The 27,004-nt window shown below is 47.2% G+C and overlaps 2 pseudogenes and 1 gene segment (V, D, J or C); all 3 read left to right on the top strand.

Moving 5' to 3' along the window:
- The window catches only part of LOC149120182 (vinculin-like), a 34,577-nt pseudogene extending 32,272 nt beyond the window's left edge, over positions 1-2,305 (top strand).
- Positions 1-27,004, top strand: part of LOC149120180 (Ig heavy chain V-A1 region BS-5-like) — a 480,385-nt gene that overhangs the window by 349,620 nt on the left and 103,761 nt on the right.
- On the top strand, positions 4,217-25,196 carry LOC149120181 (vinculin-like; annotated as a pseudogene).

Genomic DNA, 27,004 nt, shown 5'->3' with positions numbered 1-27,004 from the left:
AGAATTGAGTATAGCTCTATGAGGTACAATGATATGTGTGGACAAAATGAATGCATATTGAGTGGAATTATGAACTCAGACTTGCTGACACATTCATACCTCAACACATGTTTTTGGTGGAGTTCAGCTGTCTCCTGCTTTTAGGATTTTCCACTCACAATATTCTCTTAAGCTCTGTCACCATGCTGTGCAGGAGATGTCTCAGTGTGTGGATCCTGTAGGACTGAAACTCTGACCTTGGTCCACCATCACCTCTGTTCCTCCCTCGCTCAGACTTTGGTCTTCACCACTGTACTTCCTGCCTCTGTGCCTTCAGCTTTTTTTCCCACGTAGGTAGCATCACATATTATGTGTCTTCCTGGCCTGAACTCAGGAGGGAAATGACTTGGACATTAGCAGTCAAGGTCATCACTGAATGGAAAGTGTACTTTTACTGACATATTATCCTAGGAACATTATTTTCCAGGGTCATCCAAGTTGACCAAAATTACAGAATTTCTTACTCTACTGCTTGTAAACTTCCTATTAAAATGTAACTTTGTCCATTTCTTTCATTTTCCATTCTTTCTTCCATGAGATGTCACTGGATCATATGTGTGAACTCTTTTAAATCAACAAGGAACTGCAGAGGTGTTTGCCATACTGATTGCAGATCCCGTGGACACCTCCCTGGGATTTCATATTCATTGTCCATGCAATGGTGCGTGAACATCATGCAATAATTCTATTTCTCAGTTTTTGATGCTTTTCCATACGGTTTTACTAATTAACCTGACACAGACTTGTACCAGGGTTATCATCTCTCTCTACCTCCATAAAACATGTCAGCTCTGGTATGTCTGGTAATAGGCATTCTAACAGGAGCGATGCGATGTCTCATTGTGCTTCTAACAAGAACATACATGATGTTCCCCCATTTGTAGCATTTTATATGCTTGCCTTTATATCTTCTTTTAAAATTTATAGGTGTACCATAAAATTTAAAATTTATCATTTTGTTGGCCAGCTCCACGGCTCATTAGGCTAATCCTCCACCTGCGGCGCCTGCACCCTGTGTTCTAGTCCTGGCTGGGGCACTAGATTCTGTCCCGGTTGCCCCTATTCCAGGCCAGCTCTATGCTGTGGGCAGGGAATGCAGTGGAGGATGGCCCTGTGCCCACATGGGAGACCAGGAGAAGCACCTGGCTCCTGCCTTCGGATCAGTGTGGTGCGCCAGCTGCAGCGGCCATTGGAGGGTGAAGCAATGGTAAAGGAAGACCTTTCTCTCTGTCTCTCTCTCTCACTGTCTACTCTGCCTGTCAAAAAAATTTATCATTTTATTTAAAAAATTGTCTGTATGTATTTGTCCAAAACCACAAAGAGACGGAGACTGACAGTGATCTAACTCCTGGGTCACTTCCCCAATGGCTACAAAGCTTCAGCTGGGTCAGGCGACAGCCAGGTGCTTGGAATTCTGTCCAGGGCTCCCACGTAGGACTACTAGGAACTTCACCTACGGCCTCCCAGAGGGGCTTAGACAGGACTCTGAAACTGGAACCAAACTAGGATGCAGCACTAAGCATCCTGACACGGGAGGCAGGAATCCCTCAGGCTCACTCCAGTGCTGCTCCTGTCTCCACCTTATCATCACTGCATTTAAGGAATTGATTGCTTCCCTTGGGATTCAGTTGCTTGAGATCTTTCAACATTAGGAAATAGGCTCCTAATCATATGTATAATTAATCTTCAAGTTATTTTAAGTATCTATTTTATTTTAGCCTTCACAGAATGCCAGGGAGGTGATTAACCAGCCAATGATGATGGCTGCCAGGCAGCTCCATGATGAAGCTCGCAAATGGTCCAACAAGGGCAGTGACATCATTGCAGCAGCCAAACGCATGGCTCTGCTGATGGCCGAGATGTCTCGGCTTGTGAGAGGAGGCAGTGGTACCAAGCGGGCACTCATTCAGTGTGCCAAGGACATCACCAAGGCCTCGGATGAGGTGACTCGGTTGGCCAAGGAGGTTGCCAAGCAGTGCACAGATAAGCGGATTAGAACCAACCTCTCTTACAGGTGTGTGAACGAATCCCAACTATAAGCACCCAGCTCAAAATCCTGTCCACAGTGAAGGCTACCATGCTGGGCCGGACTCCCATCAGCGACAAGGAGTCTGAGCAGGCCACAGACATGCTGGTTCACAAAGCTCAGAGCCTCATGCAGTCTGTGAAGGAGACTGTGTGAGAAGCAGAAGCTGCTTCAGCCAAAAATCGAACAGAAGCTGGATTTATACTGCACTGGGTTAGAAAGACTCCCTGGTACCAGTAGGCACCTAGCTGGACATGGTTGGCACAGAAACCCCTACTAAATAGAAGGAAAATTATCAAGGCCCAGGAGATACCCATAGGTGCTGGGGCTTGAATGCCACAACCTGGCCTGACATCAGAAAGGAATGGAGGCCTCTTCATATTAGAAACCATTTATACTCTTTTGTCATGGATGCTTTGAGATGTGTCTCCATATAAAGCCTGTATTCTCAAAACACAGTTATATTCATGCACACTCTATCCCAGTAGGCATGGGTTTCTGGCCCATGGACTTCACCTAAGCTCAGAATCCAAGTGAACACTAGCCAGACACCTCTTCTGCCCTTATTCTTTAGGGGACATTTCCCTCTCTGTTTCCATTTTACTGGTCCTCATCCTCCCATCAGGCTCCCAAGACCAGAGCCCAGGCAATTCAGTTAAGAAGGAAATCACTGTGCCTCCAAAAATGGTTTTGGGCTTTCCGTGTTGCTGCTGACCCTACAAAAAAATGTGAATGACAGTGTTATAGCAAGAGAGGAAGAGACCAACAGATGGAGGGAGAATTCCTTCCACTGGTTCACTTTGTGAATGGCTGCAAAGGCTGGGATGGCTCAGCATGAATCCAAGAGCCTGGAACTTCCCCCAGTTTCCCGCAGGGTAGGAAGGGGACAAACACTTGGGTCATGGTACACAGTGATCACCATTGCACTGCCTACCTCTGTGAGTTCAAGCTTGAGGGCTGCATATATAACTAATGTCACATACTATGTGTCCACATCTACCTGGTTATTTCTGTTAGCATATTATGCTCCAGGCTGACCCACGTTTCATAATGACAGAACAATCTCATTCTTTTCTTTTCTTTTTTTTTTTTTTTTTTTTTTTGACAGGCAGAGTGGACAGTGAGAGAGAGAGACAGAGAGAAAAGTCTTCCTTTGCTGTTGGTTCACCCTCCAATGGCCGCCGCGGCCGGCGCGCTGCGGCCAGCACACCACGCTGATCCAATGGCAGGAGCCAGGAGCCAGGTGCTTTTCCTGGGCTCCCATGGGGTGCAGGGCCCAAGCACCTGGGCCATCCTCCACTGCACTCCCAGGCCACAGCAGAGAGCTTGCCTGGAAGAGGGGCAACCTGGACAGAATCCGGCGCCCCGACCGGGACTAGAACCCGGTGTGCCGGCGCTGCTAGGCAGAGGATTAGCCTAGTAAGCCGCGGCGCTGGCCTAACAATCTCATTCTTAATACTGAATAAGATTCTATGTCCAAATGTGAAAGAATCCATTCACTGTTTTATGCACACTTGATCTTTGTTGACTGAACTACTGTGAACAAAACTGTAAGCTGAACCCAGGACTGCAGATGAATTGTGACACAGTGACTTCTCTACCCAGTGCTTGATCTCAACTCAGAGTCATGATTACTAGACACAGGGAAGAGGGGGGAACAGGGGAAGGCTGATACCAGGACACAAAGCACCACTCACAGGAAGGAATAATTCTGCCCACACCACAGTGGGCTGACTCAGTTCACCACAACCCACGACAGGTTCCACAAATAACTAGAACTGAGGTCTCCAGGCCTCCCAACATAGTGATGGAAAGGAGGTGGAAAATATACATGACAGGGAGTTGATCTGTGCCCATTTCTACCATGCACATTCCAGGAGCACATAAACCCCACTACCATGTACAGACTTCTGTGTTCAGGAACAATTTTAAACAGTTTAAATAGTTTTTAAACTTTAAGGCAATGAATGAATAAGGAAAAAAAAATAGTTAACCATAAAAAATGGACTTGCAGTCCTTCATCTGTTTAAAAGTGGGCGACAGGCATTAGAGGAAATAGGCTAAGTCCCCACTAGGGACACCCGAGTTCCCATCAGAGAACTGCCTGAGTCCAGCCTCACGGCTTCCCCCACTTTTCCCTCATAATGCATCATGGGAAACTGTAGGTGATGCTACAAGCAAATGAACCCCTATGTCTGACGTTGGAATTACAGTCACATTTTCTTGCTCCAGGGTTCAGAAAGACTAACTCCTAGATGTCATAGGCATTTGGGATGTCTGGGGCTGTCAACCCAAAGGCAGAAATTTCCCATTGTCACCTTTTCTGTCCATCTCTACATTTCTGTCTCTCTCACCCCTTCTCTCTCTATCACTGTCCCAATGTCTATCATACAGATGAAAAGAAACTAATGGGTATTTAAATAAATGAGGGACATGATATTGCTAACACTGGATATGAAGGGTACACACAAATTAAAATGAAACAAGGTCATTGCCTTCAACTTTGTAAAATAATGATAACATAAAAATTCACATGATCTAAATCCTATCATAGCCATCACCCTACACACCCAGGTCACCACGTCTGCCCTGGGCTCTCTCCTGTCTGAGGCATCTGACCCCATGCCTGCTATATAGCAGCAGCACATGCAAATAGTGCCTCCCTCTGCCCATGAAACCAGCCCAACCCTCACCCTGCAGCTCTGGAACAGGAGCTCCAGCCCCAGGACTCCCAGGTGTCCACTCAGTGATCACACTCAACACAGACGCTCACCATGGAGACTGGGCTGCGCTGGCTTCTCCTGGTCGCTGTGCTCAAAGGTAATGATGGAGAATGCGGGGCACTGAGTCTGGGAGAGAACGTGAGTGAGAGACACAGAGAGTGTGAGTGACAGTGTCCTGACCATGTCGTCTGTGTTTGCAGGTGTCCAGTGTCAGTCGCTGGAGGAGTCCGGGGGTCGCCTGGTCAAGCCTGACGAAACCCTGACAATCACCTGCACAGTCTCTGGAATCGACCTCAGTAGCAATGCAATGAGCTGGGTCCGCCAGGCTCCAGGGGAGGGGCTGGAATGGATCGGAACCATTAGTACTGGTGGTAGCACATACTACGCGAGCTGGGCAAAAGGCCGATTCACCATCTCCAAAACCTCGACCACGGTGGATCTGAAAATGACCAGTCTGACAGCCGCGGACACGGCCACCTATTTCTGTGCCAGAGATACAGTGAGGGGCCCTCACACTGAGCCCAGACACAAACCTCCCTGCAGGGGAGCGCGGCTCCACCAGGGGGCACACAAAACGTACTAGGCCAGATTCTGGTCCTGCACAGGCGCAGAGGGAGATGAAGCCCTGGTTTCCTGTCAGGGAATTGGGGTTTGCTGTCCTGTAACAGTTTTGAGGGAAGAATTCTAGTTTTTGATTCTGTCCCTCCCAACTTCAATGACGGAGAGAAAGTTTGATGTAAAAGGAAGAAGTCCTAAATGAACAATTTGGTTCATGGACAGCGACTGTCGCTCACCAGGATCAGAGATGTGGGAATATTGAGGACACTATTGAGTCTCTTCCAACCTGACTCAGGACAGCACCCTCAGGGCACTGAAAGCTTTGGACAGTTTCAGTTTTCCCTGTATAACCAGGGAAAGCCTAGACAGGGTCGTTGAATCTGTTAAACAGCAACTATTCCACTCATCCCTCTCCTGCCACAACCAGCAAGTGTGCACTGAACCAACCTTTGACTTTACATGTGGGTGATCCACACAAACTTTCGATAGACTTTAACCTGACCTGCATTTCCCCTTTAATCCTGGAACAGTCTGTGGTCCCTGTGTGAATGTCACAGCACTCAGGACTGTACTTGCAGCTCAGCTGTGTCTCAGGCTGAGCTTCTGCAGGCACCTGGGAAGCCTACAGGGACTTCCTCATCCTCTAGGTCCTGGGACCCTCCTGGGGGGCTCCCTGCCTGATCTCAGGAAGGAAATGCACTGGACATCAGTAGTCAAGGTCATCACTGAATGGAAAGTGTTGGGTGTGCACTTCCAGCTGATCTGGTTCTGCTCCAGTGTCGTGGGACCCCCTGCACCTGCTGTGGTTCAGGGAGAGCAGAAAGTGGGACACACAGTGGCTGTGCACTCTGGAGCTGGAGTCCACATCACGGGGAGCTGTGTCTGTGGCTCCAGCATGATGACCAGTGTCCTGAGGCTGGATCACAGCTGCAGGAAGAGCCAGTCCCAGCAACCATGTGTCCAAAATCCCTGCTCTTCACTCCATGTCTATGCTGACTGTGGTCATCAATCCATTTGTCGTCTTTCATCTATTTAGAGAGGGAGACACCCAGGCTGCATATCAGAGTTCTGGACAGAGCACTTTTACACTAATTCTATACTTGGAAGTGAAAATACATTCTGAAGACAGCAGATGATGGATCAGTTAGGAGTCCCCATGAAAAACGTGCGAACGCTATTGCAGTTCCCTGCTCCTGGGTTCCACCTGCCAGTCCTTGAATGAACTGGCATTTATTTATCATCTGCATAAAACATTGGCAAACACAACCCCAGTATTCAGAGAACTTAATCTGCAGTTGGCCATTTTTGTCATTGCCTTTTCGTAAATGTTTGATAAATAATAACTGAACATAGACATGAGATAAATGATATGTGTTCAAAAATGACTGTATCAAATTGATGGAATTATGAAGTCATTCTTATTGACATGCTCATCACAAAATCCACATGTTCCCATGGTCGAATGTCAGTTTCCTGTGTTGGAATTCTGTAGACACAATATTCTCTTAACCTCTGTCACCATGCTGTACAGTAGATCCCTCAGTGTGTGGATCCTGTGGGACTGAAACTCTGACCTTGCTCCACCGTCTCCTCTGTTACCCCCACACTCAGACTTTGGTCTTCACAATTGTATTATGTCTCCGTGAGTTCATCCTTTTATCCCATGTAACTAGCATCACATATTATCTGTCTTCTTGGACTAGATGGTATACTGTACATTTACTGACACATTATCCTTAGGCATTATTCTCAGCATTATCCAAGTTATCCAAGACATCAGAATTTCTTCCTCTTTACTGCCTTATAAACTTCCTGTTAAAATATAACTCTGTCCATTTGTCCATTATCCATCCTTCCTCAAGGCTAATTTCACTGGATTATATGTGTGACCTCTTGAGAATGACGCTGCTTTAATTGAACATGGGACTGCAGAGCTGTTTGCCATAGTGACTCTGGATCCTGTGGTCTCCTCCCTGGGATTTCATATTCCTTCTACCCAGGCATGGTGTTGGAGGATCCTGTGATAATTCTATTTCTCAGCTTCTGATGTTTTCCATGAAAGCTTTCCTAATTTACCTGACTCCAGCCTTTACCAGGTTATCTTCTCTCTCTTCCTGCACAACATGTGTCAGCTCTGGTATGTCTGGTGATACTCAGTCTAACAAAGGGATGGGGTATCTCATTGTTTCTCCAACATGCACATGCATGATGATTACATATAAAGCATTTTTATACGTTTGCCTTTATTTATTTTATTTTAAAAATTACAGATATACTTTTACCTCTTTAAAACCTGTATTTGTGTATTTGTCCAAAAAGAAAAAGCAACAGAGACTGACAGACAGTGGTCTACTGAATCCTGGGTAACTTCCCAGATGCCATAAAAGAGGAGTTGGGTCAGATCACAGCCAGGTGCATGGAATTCAGTCCAGGTCTCACACATGGGATTAACTCAGATTCTCGCACTGCCCCTCAGAGTGCACATTGGCAGGAATCTGAAACTGGACCCAAACTAGGACCTAAACATAAGCATCCATACAGGAGCAGGAATCCCATGTGATACCTTCAAGGCCGCTCCTGTCACCACCTTGTCAGTCACTGCATTTGAATAATTGATTTCTTCCCTTGGGATTCAGTTGCTTGAGTTCATTCAACATTAGGAGATAGGCTCCTATTCATATGTACAGTTATCTTTCATTTCTTTTAAATATCTACTTATTTTATTTGAAAGGCAGTGTTATGGCAAGAGAGGAAGAGACCAACAGAGGGAGAGAGAAGCTTCCATCCACTGGTTTCCTTCCTGAATGGCTGCAAAGGCTGGGCAAGGGCAAGACTGTAGCCAGGAGCCTGGAACTTCCTCCAGTTTCCCACGAGGCTTGAAGGGGACACACACTTGAGTCATCGTTGACAGAGTTCCCTGGTCCATGAGCAGGGAGCTGGATTTGAAATGCAGCAAGCAGGGTCTGAACCCATGCTGCTGAGTGATGATGCATAGGGATGGCAGGTTAACCTGCGGGGCCACAACATTGGCCCCTACGGGTGTGATCTGAAAATACTTTATCCCCATCTTCGGGCGACTCCTGGTTCTTCAATCACTCTCTTTATTCTGCAGAAGCTCTGTGGTTGGATCCATATTCTTTTGCCTATTTTTGCTTGGTTGCCTGTACTTTGGAGATTTTCAAAATATCATTGCCCAAACCAATGTCAGCTTGCTTTTGTCCAGTGTTTTCTTCTAGAACTGTACTGTCTCGGCTCTTGCTTTTAAGGCATTCCTCAAGTTCACTCTGTTTCTGTATGTGGTATGAGATGACATCATAATTGAATTATTTTAGGTGCATTCAAGTTTCCCCAAACCCAGGTAACGACAGGAAACCCATCCCCATCCTGTGCTTTTTTCACCATGCATTCTCAGAACTCACATTCTCAGAACATGTTCCTAAATTTCTAGGTTCTGTTCTGTCCCAGGGCTCTGGGTGTCTATCTTATCCCAGCACCAGGCTTGATTTAGCTCAGATGTGATGAAGCCTCCTGCTTTGCCATCACAAACCTTGATTTTCTTCATGTGAATTCTTGAAGTTTCTTCCTTTTCCTGGAAAAAATGTCAGGCTATTTCACAGGAAATGCATTGAATCTGTGAATCACATTGTAGCTTGGCTATTTTAACAAGCTCATTCGTCAAATCCATGACTACATCATTCCAATTTACAGGGAATCATCAAATTCCTTTTCACTTTTTAAATTATTATGTATTGCAGAAGTATGAGTGAAGACCCCTATCTTACGCCTTACACAAAACTCCACTCAACACGGATTAAAGATCTAAATCTATGACCCTACACCATCCAGTTATTAGAGAACATTTGTGAAACCCTGCAAGACACTGGCACAGGTAAAGAGTTCTTGGAAAAGACCTGAGAAATAGGCAGTCAAAGCCAAAATTAATAAATGGGATTAGATCAAATTGGGAAGTCTCTGTGTGGCAAAAAACACTCAGGCAAGTGAAGAGGCATCTGACAGCATGTGCGAAATTATTTGCAAGCTATGCAATGGATATGGATTAATAACCAGAATTTACAAAGAGATGAAGAAATTCAAAAAACAAAACAAACAACCCAGTTAAGAGATGGGCCAAGACTCAGACATTTTTCAAAAGAGGAAGTCCAAATTACCAACAGATGTAGAAAAAACGTTCAGGATCACTAGTGGTCAGGGAAATGCAAATCAAAACCACAAGGAGGTTTCACTTCACCCCAGCTAGAATGGCTTCATACAGAAATCAACAAACATCAAATGCTGGCGAGGATGTGGGGGAAAAAGTACCCTAATCCACTGTAGGTGGGAATGCAAACTGGTAAAGCCACTATGGAAGACACTATGGAGATACTTCAAGAATCTGAATATAGTCCTACCTTATATAACCCAGGAATCCCACCCCTGGGAACTTACCCAAGGGAAATGAATTCACTACACACAAGAGATACCTGTACCTCCACGTTATAGAAATTGTGGGATATGTATGCTACCGAATACTACACAGTGGTAAAAAAAAATGAAATCCAGTCATTTGCAACAGAATAGATGATTCTAGAAAAGATCATAGTTAGTGAAATAAGCCAGTCCCTAAGGGACAAATACCACATGTTCTTCCTGATAGGTGAGACCTAATAGAGCACCCAAAAGGAAATCTAGGGAAGTGATGGCTTGAGCTGCCCTTGTCTTGACTGTCGAGGAACAGTTTTTTGTTTATTTGCTTTTTTTTGTTTATTTTCCTTCTTACTATTTGTTGAACTCTACTTAACATAGAGTTAATCATATGTATATAAAGTCAATTGAAAAGAGATCTCAGTAAAAAAATAAGAATAGGAATAAGAGAGGGAGGAAGGAAGTTTGTAACTGTAAAGCTGTATAGTTCTGCATACTTTCCTACAGACATACTTCTGAGGGTACAGTTTTAACACTTGTCACGGGGCTCCAAGTCCCATTAAGCTTAGTGGTAAAAATGCCATTGTAATTGTTAAAGTGATCATATTGAGTGTTAAGGTGAATATATAGGTACGATTAAGTTTTAAAGTGATCATATAAATAGGGTCAAGTGCCTGGTAATAATAAGAGATAGAATTAAAAAGGAGAGAATGTTCCAACGTGGGAAGCAATACACACAGCAGACTCAAAGAATGACAATCGCTTTAAATAACACTCTGACCTCAGATGCACCACCTAAGTCTTCCTGGTCTGACTGAAAAGCCCATGAGAACATTTCAGCCAAGGCACTGTGGCAAAAATATTCTACATGAAGGTTCTCTGTGAGTGAGACCTGTGGGGAAAGAAGTGGCCATCAAAGAAGGAAGTACTTTTCTCTCAAGGGAGGAGAGAACTTCCACTTTGCTTATGGCCTTGTCTAAATACTGAAAGAGATTGTAGATTCAAAGGCTTTCATAGCCTAAGCAGCTCATGTCAAGAGCCTCGGGTGGTCACTGATGTCATACGTAAGAGTGTTAATTGTTAAATTAACAACAGGGGCACTGTGCACTAACTCCCCATGCACGACCTCTGTCCTCAATGAGTTGTATTATGAGAGTTAACTGTAAAACCAGTTCTCAGTGTGTGTGTGTGTGTGTGTGTGTGTATTGTTGAAATCTTCACTTAGTATAGAGTTGGCTTCTGTTTACAAACTAATTGAAAATGAATCTTAATGGAGCATGGGACTGGCAAGGGGAGAGGGGAGAGGAAGAGGGGTGGGAATGTAGGTGGGAGGGTGGGTATGGTGGGAGAAAATGTATTCCAAAAGTTGTACTTATGAAATTTGTATTCCTTAAAAATTTTTCAAATATTAAAAAGTAAAAAACAATAATATTGTTATGTGGACATCATTCACCCAAATCCTAAATTGCCTCCAAGGTTTTTGAAGTGTTTTTGATGCTACAAATGTAATTTTTTAGAAAAGATTCTTTTATTTATTGAAAGTCAGAGTTACAGAGAGAGAGAAGAGACCCAGAGAAAGAGTTCTTCCACCTGCTGGTTCACTCCCCAGACGACAGTGACACCAGGAGCCAGGAGTTTCTTCAGGGTCTCCCACTTGGACACAGAGGCCCAAGCACTACGACCATGCTTTTCTGCTTTCCCAGGTGCATCAGCAAGAGACAGATTGGAAGACGAACACACAGCACTATGGGATGCAGGCAACACAGGTTGAGGATTCACCTGCTACACCACAGTGACGTTTTCTGCATTTTCTGCACTTTTGTTCTCAATGTACAATGTACCACTGATTTTCACAAATGGCATGAGGTAGTGGAGTATATTTTTATCCATCATTTCCTGCATGTGCTGTCAGCCCTGTGTTGGCAGTTTGTTTCTGATAGCACTTTCCCCCAGTCACACATGCACTGTGCAGACTCATCCCCTTGCCCAGATGCAGTGGGAGGTGAATCGCTGGTTCCTTCAGAAAATTGGTGTTTGTGGTCCTGTAACTGTTTCCTACCTTCTGATCTGGATGGATGATTCTGTCCCTAACACCGATCACTGAGCAGAAGTTTTGGTATCACGGGAAGACGTCACATGAAGAAAATGGAGTCGTTTTGAAGGAATGAATGACATCTCTGGGGTCCCCAGCATCTGAGACCTGAGGGAGCTCTGGGCACCCGGGGAGGCTTTTCCAGCCCGAGTCACTGAAGAGCTCTCCGTGGAATTCTCTGATGACGTCATCGGGGACCCCGCTGAGAGCCCAGGGGCAGTGTGGAGCCGGTCAGGGGCTATGGATGCTGCAGTGTTTCACATCCATGCCCTCCCCTCCTGCACAGCTGGGCCCCCGAGGGACAGAGCTGACCCCGTGGTCCTAGTCCCTGGGGCTTCCATGTCCATTCTCTGCAGCTGTGCCCTCGTCTCCCTTTCACTTCTTCACCCTGAACTCACAGGTTGAGGTCCACGTACTCCAAACCCCAGGTCAGGGATTAACCTACAGCTCAGGGGTGGCTCAGGCTGTGGCTCCTAGAAACCCTGCTTGCTCTTCCTCACTCACATCTCCTGGGATTCCTGGACCTGCTCTTATTTACAAGCAGAGGTGGCCATTGGTAGTGCAAGGGGTCAGACTCGTGGAAAACACTGGGTGTGGAGAGGTCTTGTTCCCCACACTCTGCTGGCCTTGTCTCCATCTCAGGGAGACCGCAGGTGGAACAGCCCAGTGAAGTCTGCACTAGAGTCCAGGTGGTTCTGGACTGTGTCCCTGTGAGTCCTCCAATGATCCAACCCTGGAGCTGCATCCCTGCTGCATGAAGGGCCTGCCCCAGAGACTGTGTGTCCAGAGACCCCGACTCCTTCCTCCAGGGACTGCCCGCACCTGTTCTCAGCCATGCTCCTCCTTCTGTGGAAGCAAAATTGTCCTTGCTTTCTCTCAACTCTATCATCACCAGGAATGAACAAATTGTCTGCTCCTCACCAGGATAGCTGCATCAACCCCATGTGTTTACTAAATGTCTCCTGCAAAAATGCAATTGTTCACTCATGTAGGATTCTTACAGAATCTGAAGCAATTCTCTCAGCTGATATAGAAATGACTATTTCTGAGTTTCTACATCTAAATTCAGAGACACGTGTGACTCTATGTTTCAGGTGGGAACAGAGGAGTGGCTGAGTGTTGTTCTTTGACTCTTTTATTCTGCCTGTTAGTACCATCATGCAGTACCCAAGAGAGGAGGTGTGTGGAGCAAAAAGGTTTATTGAGCTCACATCTGTAGAGGCTGGAAGTCCAGGATCAGACAGTGAGAATGTTGTGCCGTCAGCAATCCTAATATTGTGAACACCATAGCAGTCTTCAGGCATCCTAATATTGTGAACACGGATGGGAGGGACCCCATCCCCACACAGGACGTCAGACGAGACCAGGGCTGACTCCAGCAACACTGTCCTCTGTGCTGAAGCTGGGGACCCAGGAGATCTACTGTGATCTCCTCCATAGCAAATTCCCCAGAAGTGAACAATCTAATTCTGTAAACATCCTGACCGTGCACCCCCTGCCAGTGCTGGTACGTTGGGGCCATGCTCAGCACTGATGCTGTGAGGACAAACCACATCCACCCCCAGCAGGCTGCTCCCAGCATTCTGTGTGGTCCTGTTAGGAGCACTGGAGACTTCAGCTTCCTCCATAAGGCCCTGACGTTGAATCCACTCATGGCGTGGAGTCATCACTGGATGCACTCCCCAGAGACAATGTCATTCCACGTCTCCCAGGCACCTGTGCTAGTTTTACTCAGTGGTGGTCAGTGTGGGGGTCCCTGGGGCAAGGAGACCTGATCAGAACTCCTGACTCAGTGCTCTCCTGAAGGCACTGGGGCCCAGCTGTGTGGCCCTTCCACCTGTCCTTACTCTCCTGCACAATAGAGCCCACCCCCCCACCAAGTCCTTTCCCTCCTGCTGCTGGACCCTGTCCCCGACTGTCACTTCCCCACTTGCCATGGTTCTCCTCCCCAGTCCTCAGCTTTGGGGGTGAAGCCATCCCCTGAAGATGCAGACTTCTGTGTCTTGGGGGATCAGTGCTGGCACAGTGTCTGGGGTGGACTCTGCTCACGAACATTTTCTACAGGATCCCACCAGGACATTGGTCATGATGGTTTCCTCCTGCAGGTGAATCACTTTCCTACTCAGTGGACACAGAGGAGCAGGGTCTGGGGTATTGAGGCTGAGGATGCTGTTCCTGCAGAGCCGTGAGCAGAGCCAGCACTGCTTGGTGTGTGTGTGTGGTCGCTCCAACTGAGCAGCTGAAGGCTGCATGTTAGGTGGAACTTACCCTCCATACTTGATGCACGGAGCCTCCCATCATGCATGTGGGGACTCACCACCCAGTGATCCATCCTATTAAGAGGAGGCTCTAAGGATGGGACAAGGCCATGAGGGTTGCTGCCTGCATTGAAGGGTATAGGACATTAGAAAGACCCTTCAGTAACTCAGGTTTTAACACTCAGTTATTCCCACATGAGGCAGAGCAGAGAAAGAGACATCCTTACTCACTGCACTTTCCCAAGTGTCACTGTGCCAGCTCTGCATCCCAACCTAGCCCAGTTTCAGGACAACAGTCAGGTGCAACCACAGAAGTGTTAGGGCTCAACTATCGTCCCATTAACTTCTGACCTGGGGCTGAAGCAGCAGGGATCTGGTATTGGGAGCCTTAGCCACATATGAGACCCTGGCACTCCTTGGGGGATGAGCACATCTTAAACAGCAGAATAAAAAGTGCCATAGTAAGTGACCTCCTCCCAGGTGTGTCATCTGCCATGGGAGGAAATGGTGTCTGTCTCTCCTGCCATGGGAGGGCCAGCATCATGACATCATCGTGGGAAGAAAGAGCTGGCCCTGAGCAGACCCTGACTCTGGGAATGCTGTGATCTGGTGGTCTCAGCCCTAAGAACCACAACACGGGCCAATGCTGTGGTGTGGTGGATAAAGCATCCACATGACATCCATAATGATGTTCCAGTGGTGTTGACGTGTAAAAGGAGCCGATATCAGCCATGAACCACACGTTGTAGTGCAGCCACATGAAAAACAAAGATTCAAAGCACTTATCAGGGCACAATCACATAAGGACTCCCATTGTCCCATTCCATATGATGTCAACAGACACATTCAAGACACTCTCATCAGTCTGGGCCCTGTAGTGTCTGAGGCATCTGACACCAGGGCTGCTATATAGGGGCAGCTCATGCAAATAGGACCTCCCTCTGTCCATGAAAACCAGCCCAGCCCTCACCCTGCAGCTCTGGCACAGGAGCTCCAGGACTCCCAGGTGTCCACTCAGTGATCGCACTCAACACAGACGCTCACCATGGAGACTGGGCTGCGCTGGCTTCTCCTGGTCGCTGTGCTCAAAGGTAATGATGGGGAATGCGGGGCACTGAGTCTGGGAGAGGACGTGAGTGAGAGACACAGAGAGTGTCAGTGACAGTGTCCTGACCAGGATGTCTGTGTTTGCAGGTGTTCAGTGTCAGGAGCAGCTGATGGAGTCCAGGGGAGGCCTGCTCCAGCCTGGGGGATCCCTGACACTCTCCTGAAAAGCCTCTGGATTTACCATCAGTAGCTATGGAGTGAGCTGGGTCCGCCAGGCTCCAGGGAAGGGGCTGGAGTGGATCGGATACATTTATACTGATGGTAGCACATACTACGCGAGCTGGGTGAATGGCCGATTCACCATCTCCAAAACCTCGACCACGGTGACTCTGAAAATGACCAGTCTGACAGCCGCGGACATGGCCACCTATTTCTGTGCAAGAAACACAGTGAGGGGCCCTCAGGCTGAGCCAAGACACAAACCTACCTGCAGGGGAGCGCGGCTCCACCACGGGGACGCATAAAATCCACTGAGCCCGGATTCTAGTCATACACGTGTGCATAGGGAGCCCAAGCCCTGGTTTCCTGTCAGGGATTTGGGGTTTCCTCTCCTGTAACAGTTTTGAGGGAAGAATTCTACTTTTTGATCTGTCCCTCCCAACTTCAATGACGGAGAGAAAGTTTGATGTAAAAGGAAGAAGTCCTAATTGAACAATTTGGTCCATGGACAGCGACTGTTGCTCACCAAGGTCAGAGATGTGCGAATTTTGAAGACACTATTGAGTCTCTTCCAACCTGACTCAGGACAGCACCCTCAGGGCACTGAAAGCTTTGGACAGTTTCAGTTTTCCCTGTATAACCAGGGACAGCCGAGACAGGGTCGTTGATCTGTTAAACAGCAACTATTCCACTCAGCCCTCTCCTGCCACAACCAGCAAGTGTGCACTGAACCAACCTTTGACTTTACATGTGGGTGATCCACACTCACTTTCTGCAGACTTTAACCCGACCTGCTTTTCCCCTTTAATCCTGGAACAGTCTGTGGTCCCTGTGTGAATGTCACAGCACTCAGGAATGTACTTGCAGCTCAGCTGTGTCTCAGGCTGAGCTTCTGCAGGCACCTGGGAAGCTTACAGGGACTTCCTCATCCTCTAGGTCCTGGGACCCTCCTGGGGGGCTCCCTGACTGATCTCAGGAAGGAAATGCACTGGAAATCAGCGGTCAAGGTCATAACTGAATGGAAAGTGTTGGGTGTGCCCTTCCAGCTGATCTGGTTCTGCTCCAGTGTCGTGGGACCCCTGCACCTGCTGTGGTTCAGCAGAGCAGAAAGTGGGACACACAGTGATTGTGCACTCTGGGGCTGGAGTCCACATCACGGGGAGCTGTGTCTGTCACTCCAGCATGACGCCCAGTGTCCTGAGGCTGGATCACAGCTGCAGGAAGAGCCAGTCCCAGAGACCATGTGTCCAGAGTCCCTGCTCTTCACTCCAAGTCTACGCTGACTGGGGTCATCAATCCATTTGGAATCTTTCATCTTTTTAGAGAGGGAGACATCCATGCTGCATATCAGAGTGCTGGACGGAGCCCATTTACACACTTTCCCATACTTGTACTGATAATGCACCCTGGAAGAGAGTAGATGATGGATTTGTTATGAGGCCTCATCACCAAGGTGGGAACACTGATGCAGTTCCATGCTCCTGGGTTCCAGCTGCCAAGGCTGAGTGCACTGCCTTTATTTGTCATCTCCATAAAACAATGCAAAAGACAACACCAGTATTCAGAGATCTGAATCTTCATGATTTCCCATTTTTGCCATTTCATATTCATTAATGTTTGATAAATAATATTTAATATAGGCTTATGAGGTATAATGATATGTATTGAATAAATGAGTGTATACTGAGTGGAATAATGAAGTCAGACTTACTGACATGTTTATCACAAAACCCATGTTTTTCATGGTAGACTGTCTTTTGTCTAATGTCTTAGAATTCTGCAGACACTATATTCTCTTAACTGCTGTCACCATGCTGCACAGTAGACCCCTCAACGTGTGGATCCTGCGGGACTGAAACTCTGACCTTGCTCCATCGTCTCCTCTGTTCCTCCCAAGCACAGACGTTGGTCTTCACCATTGAACTTCTGGCTTGTTAGTTCATCCTTTTTATCCCATGTACGTAGCATTACATATTATTTGGCTTCTTGGCCTGGATAGTTTAGCAGAGTGTACTTATCCTGACATATTATCCTGGGATATTATTCTCCAGGATCATCCATGTTATCCAAGATACCAGAATTTCTTCCTCTGTACTATAACCATATAAACTTCCTGTTAAAATATAACTCTGTCCATTTGTCCCATTATCCATTCCTTTTAAAGGGAAATTTTCCTGGATTATATGTGTGAACTCTTGAGAATGATGCTGCTTTAATTGAACATGGGACTACAGAAGTTTTTGCCATAGTGACTGCAGAATGTTGTGCCATCAGGCATCATAACATTGTGAACATCATGGCAGTCTTCAGGCTAATTTTGTGAACATGGATGGGAGGGACCCCATCCCCACACAACGTCAGACGAGACCAGGGCTGACTCTAGTAGCACTGTGCTCTGTGCTGAAGCTGGGGACCCAGGAGATCTACCGTGGTACCTCCAACAGCAGATTCCCCAGGAATGAACAAATCCCACTAGGCCTCACTCCCAGAACTCCCATCTTTTCTCCCATGGTCTCCCTGGGAGCACACCTAAAACACAACGCCTTTGGGACACACTGAGCTGTGGTGGAATGAGAAGGCCATGCCTAGATGGCTGCTGGGAAGCAAGCATCAGTTACTCAGGGATGGCTTCAATGCCACCTGGCAATGGAGCCTACCTGGCAACAGGGTCTGATTGGATGGCTTCAGATACTGCCTGGCAACAGGCTGTGATTGGTTATGCATAAACTGCCCCTTGACCAGATTGGCTGCCTCAGCTATATAAGCTACTGTACCAACTGAAACAAATGAGTCTGCGGGCTGCTTGCCTCTGGCCTGCTTTCACCCAACTCCCGGGGTCTGTGTGGTGACTCCGTGCCTCTTGCCCCCACCAGAATGAATCCATAGCAACACTGAGCCACACACAATCAGAGAGGTTTGCTTCTATACCCATTGTAGGCCTGATGACACAGAACCTGTCGATCAGGATGAACAAGCCAATTGTGTATCACAGTTATTTGAGACTGCAGAAGACTCAGAACAGTTCTAAACAGGGCTCATACAGACTGTTCCTTTTTATTCCTTTTGGATACAGGCTATTGATCATATATTTGATACGAGAATAGTCACTTCCAATCGGTGTGTAGGCTGCTCACTTCTCAGTCAGTCTGTAATGCAGAAGCTCTGTAGTTATGCAGCATCATCTGAAAATATTTTCTTAGGTCTCTTGAATTTTGAAGATCTGAAAGGGAAATCATGGCCAGACCAACATCAGGGAGATTTTGCCCAATGTTTCCTTCAGTAGTTTTACAAGTACTTTGATCTGACATCAGAGTCTGGTTATTCCATACTTTTCATGTAAACATCCAGACCGTGTACCCCTTGTCAGTGCTGTTACATTGGGGCCATGCTCAGCACTGATGCTGTGAAGACAAACCACATCCACCCCCAGCAGGCTGCTCCCAGCATTCCGTGTGGTCCTGTTAGGGGCACTGGAGACCTCAGCTTCCTCCATGAGGCCCTGACATTGAATCCACTCATGGCATGGAGTCATCACTGGATGTACTCACCAGAGACGACGCCATTCCATGTCCCCCAGGCACTTGTGTAAATACCACGACAGAGTCTCCCACCAGGTGCTGATGGTCTGTCAGTTGTATGAGACGCTGTGTCCCCAGGGTGACAAATGGCAAGACTGCACCACGGTGAGAAGAGGGTGGTCCTGTCTGGGCAAGCAGGACTGGGGTCTCTGATGGCTGTGTTTTCAAGGAGTTGGCAGGTGGGCCTTGGTGGTTACATGAACTAACGTCTTATGAAACCAGTTGGACACAGGGAGATTGGGGGGTAACTAAACAGCACAGAGAGAGGTTTCCATGGACGTGATCTGAGTGAAGACAGGGGCTCTTCTAAAATGACTCAGTTTCACACATGGGAGGGGAGGAATTCGAGAGGGCAGTGGTGGGGCAGTTGTGCCAGCCGGACTCGACAGATAACCTCTCACGTGCTGATGAACTCACAGCCCTCGTGACTGCATTAGTACCAGGAATGATTGCAACACCATGTAATTTTCTTCTTAGAATTAAACCACAGACAGACGCAAGACAAGTCAACAGAGAATTGTCCCTTCAAAATAGATTTCATAAATGTTAAATTGACAAATAGTACCTGAATCTCTATGTGAGGTATAAGGAAAGGTGTTGATGTGGATTTATTTCATCAGGAATTCTAGAGTCAGACGAGCTCACAAGTCCTTCCCTAGCAACACTACCATTCTTTTGTGATCGAATGACAAATGCCTACTCCTGCAGGAACTGGAAAGAACACAATAAAGCTGCATAACTGTTGTCCCCGTGCTGTGCAGTAGATCTCTCCACGTGCCTTTCTGGTCACAGAAAACTCTCTGTGCTTGCAGGAATGTGGTTCCTTTTCTTCTCTACTCCCAGACTCAGTATCTGCATTGTACTTCCTGCCTCTGTGATTCACTTTTGTGGATTCCATATATAATTAAGATCATCAGGGCCGGTGCTGTAGTGTAGTGGGTAGAGCCTCTGCCTTCAGTGCTGGCATCCCATATGGACGCCAGTTGGAGTCCTGGCTGTTCCACTTCCAATCTGGCTCTCTGCTGTGGCCTGGGTAGGCAGTAGAAGATGGCTGACATCTTCAGCTCCTGTAATCCATGGGAGACCCAGTGCAGGCAACTGGCTCCTAGATTCAGATCAGTGCAGCTCCGACCATTGTTACCATTTGGAGAGGGAGCCCATGGATGGAGGACTTCTCTCTTTCTCTCTGACTGCGTCTCCTTTCTCTGTGTATCTCTGACTTTAAAGAAATTAAATAAATCTTTATAAAAATGAGAAAAATCACATGGTATGAAACCATAATTTTTCTAAAAAAAAAAAAAACAAATATAATTAACCTTAAGTGAATCCACTTGTACTCTTTCATCTGTAAAAGTGGGCAGCAGGAATTAGGACACAATTGGCTAAGTCCCCACCACAGACACGCCTGCTCCCATCAGAGTGCTGCTTCAGCACAGCCACATGGCTTCCCACCATTTGATGATAAAGCATCATGGGAAACTGTACCTGATGCTACAAGCGAAAGAGTCCCTATAACCCACATAGGAAACACAGACCCAGTTTTTTGCTCTAGGGTTTAGGAAGACTAACTCCTAGATGTTGTAGGCATTTGGGTTGTTTGGAACTGTCAATCCAAAGGCAGAAATCTCCCAATGTCAACTCACTGTCCATCTCTACATTTCTGTTTCTCTCACCAATTCTCTCTCTGTCACTGTTCCAATGTCATTATCACAGTTAATAATGAAGCAAAGGTTATTTTAAAATGAAGGACATGGTATTGCTAACACTGGATATTAAGGGCACAGACATATTAGAATGAAATTAACACGTTGCCTACAACTGGTAAAACAACAACGAGAAAAAAAATTTGTATGATCTGAATCCTATCATAGCCATCACCCTACACACCCAGGACACCACGTCTGCCCTGGGCACTGTCCTGTCTGAGAATCTGACCCCATGCCTGCTGTATAGGGGCAGCACATGTAAATAGGGCCTCCCTCTGTCCATGAAAACCAGCCCAGCCCTCACCCTGCAGCTCTGGCACAGGAGCTCCAGCCCCAGGACTCCCAGGTGTCCACTCAGTGATCGCACTCAACACAGACGCTCACCATGGGGACTGGGCTGCGCTGGCTTCTCCTGGTCGCTGTGCTCAAAGGTAATGATGGAGAACGCGGGGCACTGAGTCTGGGAGAGGACGTGAGTGAGAGACACAGAGAGCATGAGTGACAGCTTCCTGACCATGTCGTCTGTGTTTGCAGGTGTCCAGTGTCAGGAGCTGAAGGAGTCCGGGGGTCGCCTGGTCACGCCTGGGGGATCCCTGACACTCTCCTGCAAAGCCTCTGGACTCACCATTAGTAGCTCCTACATGAACTGGGCCCCCTAGGCTCCAGGGAAGGGGCTGGAGTGGATCAGATACATTTGGAGTGGTGGTAGCACAAATACGAGAGCTGCGTCAATGGTTGAATCACCATCTCCAGCAACACCAACCAGAACACGGTGTCTCTGCAAATGAACAGTCCGACAACAGCGGACATGGCCACCTATTTCTGCGCAGGAGATAGAGTGAGGGGCCCTCAGGCTGAGCCCAGAAGCACACCGCGCTGCAGGGGCGATCGGCTCCACCAGGGGGCGCACAAGACACACTGAGCCAGAATCTGGTCTGCACAGGTGCAGAGGGAGATGAAGCCCTGGTTTCCTGTCAAGGAATTGGGGTTTGCTCTCCTGTAACATTTTTGAAGGAGGACTTCTCCTTTTATGTCTCTGTCCCTTATACTGACGTCACTGATGTAGAGAAGTTTGATGTGACAGGAAGAAGTCCTAAATGGACACATTCAGGTTTGTGCACGATGACCGTGGCTTCCAGGATCACCAGGATCAGAGATGTGGGACAATCTGGGGACCTCGTGAGTGTTTTCCCGTCTGACTCAGGACAGCGTTCTCAGGCCACTACCGACTATAGGACAACATTAGTTTTCCCTCAAATCCACAGAGTGCAGAGCCAGGATCTTGATTTGCTACCTCAATTGTATAAGTCGTCCCTACCTCCTGTCAGAGCAGCCTGTGTGCTGAACTGAACCAACCATCTTATTTTAAACTGTGGGTGTTCTGAACTCACTTTCCACACTTTATAAACCATCTCCATTTTCCCTTTAATCCTGGAACAGTCTGTGGTCCCTGTGTGAATGTCACAGCACTCAGGAATGTACTTGCAGCTCAGCTGTGTCTCAGGCTGAGCTTCTGCAGGCCCCTGGGAAGCCTACAGGGACTTCCTCATCCTCTAGGTCCTGGGACCCTCCTGGGGGGCTCCCTGCCTGAACTCAGGAGGGAAATGCACTGGACATCAGCAGTCAAGGTCATCACTGAATGGAAAGTGTTGGGTGTGTACTTCCAACTGATCTGGTTCTACTCCAGTGTCGTGGGACCCCCTGCACCTGCTGTGGTTCAGCAGAGCAGAAAGTGGGACACACAGTGATTGTGCACTCTGGGGCTGGAGTCCACATCACGGGGAGCTGTGTCTGTGGCTCCAGCATGATGCCCAGTGTCCTGAGGCTGAATCACAGCTGCAGGAAGAGCCAGTCCCAGAGACCATGTGTCCAGAATCTCTGCTCTTCACTCCATGTCAGTGCTGACTGGCCTCATCAATCCATTTGGAGTCTTAGATCAGTATTAGAGAGGGAGACACCCAGGCTGCATATCAGAGTGATGGACACAGCCCATTTGCACGCTTTCCCATACTTGTACTGACAGTGCACCCTGGAAGACAGTAGATGATGGATGTGTTATGAGGCCCCGTCACCTAGGTGGGATCACTGATTCAGTTCCAAGCTTCTGGGTTCCAGCTGCCAAGCCTGAGACCACTGCCTTTATTTATCATCTCCATAAAACATTGGCAAACACAACACCAGTATTCAGAGATCTGAATCTTCATGATTGGCCATCATTGCTATTTCATATTCATAAATGTTTATAAATAAGAATTGAGTATAGCTCTATGAGGTACAATGATATGTGTGGACAAAATGAATGCATATTGAGTGGAATTATGAAGTCAGACTTGATGACACATTCATACCGCAACACATGTGTTTGGTGGAGTTCAGCTGTCTCCTGCTTTTAGGATTTTCCACTCACAATATTCTCTAAAGCTCTGTCACCATGCTGTGCAGTAGATCCCTCAGTGTGTGGATCCTGTAGGACTGAAACTCTGACATTGCTCCACCATTCTCTGCTCCTCCCTTGCTCAGACTTTGGTCTTCACCATCGTACTTCCTGCCTCTGTGCCTTCAGCCTTTTATCCCACGTAGGTAGCATCACATATTATGTGTCTTCCTGGCCTGGATGGTTAGCAGAGTGTACTTTTACTGACATATTATCCTAGGCACATTATTCTCCAGGAACATCCAAGTTGTCCAAAATTACAGAATTTCTTACTCTACTGCTTATAAACTTCCTTTTAAAATGTAACTTTGTCCATTTCTTTCATTTTCCATTCTTGCTTCCATGAGATGTCACTGGATCACATGTGTGAACTCTTTTAAATCAACAAGGAACTGCAGAGGTGTTTGCCACAGTGACTGCAGATCACATATACACCTCCCTGGGATTTCGTATTCATTGTACCATGCAATGGTGCTTGAAGATCATGTAATAATTCTATTTCTAGTTTTTGATGCTTTTCCATACGGTTTTACTAATTAACCTGACACAGACTTGTACCAGGGTTATCATCTCTCTCTACCTCCATAAAACATGTCAGCTCTGGTATGTCTGGTAATAGGCATTCTAACAGGAGCGATGCGATGTCTCATTGTGCTTCTAACAAGAACATACATGATGTTCCCCCATTTGTAGCATTTTATATGCTTGCCTTTATATCTTCTTTTAAAATTTATAGGTGTACCATAAAATTTAAAATTTATCATTTTGTTGGCCAGCTCCACGGCTCATTAGGCTAATCCTCCACCTGTGGCACCTGCACCCTGTGTTCTAGTCCCGGCTGGGGCGCTAGATTCTGTCCCAGTTGCCCCTATTCCAGGCCAGCTCTCTGCTGTGGCCAGGGAGTGCAGTGGAGGATGGCCCTGTGCCCACATGGGAGACCAGGAGAAGTGCCTGGGTCCTGCCTTCGGATCAGTGTGGTGCGCCAGCTGCAGCGGCCATTGGAGGGTGAAGCAATGGTAAAGGAAGACATTTCTCTCTGTCTGTTTCTCTCTCTCTCACTGTCTACTCTGCCTGTCAAAAAATTTATCATTTTATTTAAAAATTTGTCTGTATGTATTTGTCCAAAACCACAAAGAGACTGGGACTGACAGTGATCTTCTAACTCCTGGTCACATCCCAGATGGCTACAAAAGCTTCAGCTAGGTCAGGTGACATCCAGGTGCTTGGAATTCTGTCCAGGGCTCCCACGTGGGAGTACTGGAACTTCACCTACTGCCTCCCAGAGGGGCTTAGACAGGACTCTGAAACTGGAACCAAACTAGGAACAGCACTAAGCATCCTGACACGGGAGGCAGGAATCCCACAGGCTCACTCCAGTGCTGCTCCTGTCTCCACCTTATCATCACTGCATTTAAGGAATTGATTGCTTCCCTTGGGATTCAGTTGCTTGAGATCTTTCAACATTAGGAAATAGACTCCTAATCATATGTATAATTAATCTTCAAGTTATTTTAAGTATCTATTTCATTTTAGCTGCCACAGAAAGCCGGGGAGGTGATTAACCAGCCAATGATGATGGCTGTCAGGCAGCTCCATGATGAAGCTCGCAAATGGTCCAACAAGGGCAATGACATCATTGCAGCAGCCAAACGCATGGCTCTGCTGATGGCCAAGATGTCTCGGCTTGTGAGAGGAGGCAGTGGTACCAAGCGGGCACTCATTCAGTGTGCCAAGGACATCGCCAAGGCCTCGGATGAGGTGACTCGGTTGGCCAAGGAGGTTGCCAAGCAGTGCACAGATAAGCGGATTAGAACCAACCTCTTACAGGTGTGTGAACGAATCCCAACTATAAGCACCCAGCTCAAAATCCTGTCCACAGTGAAGGCTACCATGCTGGGCCGGACTCCCATCAGCGACAAGGAGTCTGAGCAGGCCACAGACATGCTGGTTCACAAAGCTCAGAGCCTCATGCAGTCTGTGAAGGAGACTGTGTGAGAAGCAGAAGCTGCTTCAGTCAAAATTCGAACAGATGCTGGATTTACACTGCGCTGGGTTAGAAAGACTCCCTGGTACCAGTAGGCACCTAGCTGGACATGGTTGGCACAGAAACCCCTACTAAATAGAAGGAAAATTATCAAGGCCCAGGAGACACCCATAGGTGCTGGGGCTTGAATGCCACAACCTGGCCTGACATCAGAAAGGAATGGAGGCCTCTTCATATTAGAAACCATTTATACTCTTTTGTCATGGATGCTTTGAGATGTGTCTCCATAAAAAGCTTGTATTCTCAAAACACAGTTATATTCATGCACACTCTATCCCAGTAGGCATGGGTTTCTGGCCCATGGACTTCACCTAAGCTCAGAATCCAAGTGAACACTAGCCAGACACCTCTTCTGCCCTTATCTTTAGGGGACATTTCCCTTTCTGTTTCCATTTTACTGGTCCTCATCCTCCCATCAGGCTCCCAAGACCCAGAGCCCAGGCAATTCAGTTAAGAAGGAAATCACTGTGCCTCCAAAAATGGTTTTGGGCTTTCCGTGTTGCTGCTGACCCTACAAAAAAATGTGAATGACAGTGTTATAGCAAGAGAGGAAGAGACCAACAGATGGAGGGAGAATTCCTTCCACTGGTTCACTTTGTGAATGGCTGCAAAGGCTGGGATGGCTCAGCATGAATCCAAGAGCCTGGAACTTCCCCCAGTTTCCCGCAGGGTAGGAAGGGGACAAACACTTGGGTCATGGTACACAGTGATCACCATTGCACTGCCTACCTCTGTGAGTTCAAGCTTGAGGGCTGCATATATAACTAATGTCACATACTATGTGTCCACATCTACCTGGTTATTTCTGTTAGCATATTATGCTCCAGGCTGACCCACGTTTCATAATGACAGAACAATCTCATTCTTTTCTTTTCTTTTTTTTTTTTTTTTTTTTTTTGACAGGCAGAGTGGACAGTGAGAGAGAGAGACAGAGAGAAAAGTCTTCCTTTGCTGTTGGTTCACCCTCCAATGGCCGCCGCGGCCGGCGCGCTGCGGCCAGCACACCACGCTGATCCAATGGCAGGAGCCAGGAGCCAGGTGCTTTTCCTGGGCTCCCATGGGGTGCAGGGCCCAAGCACCTGGGCCATCCTCCACTGCACTCCCAGGCCACAGCAGAGAGCTTGCCTGGAAGAGGGGCAACCTGGACAGAATCCGGCGCCCCGACCGGGACTAGAACCCGGTGTGCCGGCGCTGCTAGGCAGAGGATTAGCCTAGTAAGCCGCGGCGCTGGCCTAACAATCTCATTCTTAATACTGAATAAGATTCTATGTCCAAATGTGAAAGAATCCATTCACTGTTTTATGCACACTTGATCTTTGTTGACTGAACTACTGTGAACAAAACTGTAAGCTGAACCCAGGACTGCAGATGAATTGTGACACAGTGACTTCTCTACCCAGTGCTTGATCTCAACTCAGAGTCATGATTACTAGACACAGGGAAGAGGGGGGAACAGGGGAAGGCTGATACCAGGACACAAAGCACCACTCACAGGAAGGAATAATTCTGCCCACACCACAGTGGGCTGACTCAGTTCACCACAACCCACGACAGGTTCCACAAATAACTAGAACTGAGGTCTCCAGGCCTCCCAACATAGTGATGGAAAGGAGGTGGAAAATATACATGACAGGGAGTTGATCTGTGCCCATTTCTACCATGCACATTCCAGGAGCACATAAACCCCACTACCATGTACAGACTTCTGTGTTCAGGAACAATTTTAAACAGTTTAAATAGTTTTTAAACTTTAAGGCAATGAATGAATAAGGAAAAAAAAATAGTTAACCATAAAAAATGGACTTGCAGTCCTTCATCTGTTTAAAAGTGGGCGACAGGCATTAGAGGAAATAGGCTA

This window comes from Oryctolagus cuniculus, chromosome 20, assembly GCF_051225735.1.
Source record: "Oryctolagus cuniculus isolate XC-2025 breed Fujian yellow rabbit chromosome 20, ASM5122573v1, whole genome shotgun sequence".
In the NCBI taxonomy this organism is placed as follows: domain Eukaryota; kingdom Metazoa; phylum Chordata; class Mammalia; order Lagomorpha; family Leporidae; genus Oryctolagus; species Oryctolagus cuniculus.
Note: the sequence above shows the minus strand (reverse complement) of the source record. Positions and strands in the feature narration are given on the sequence as shown.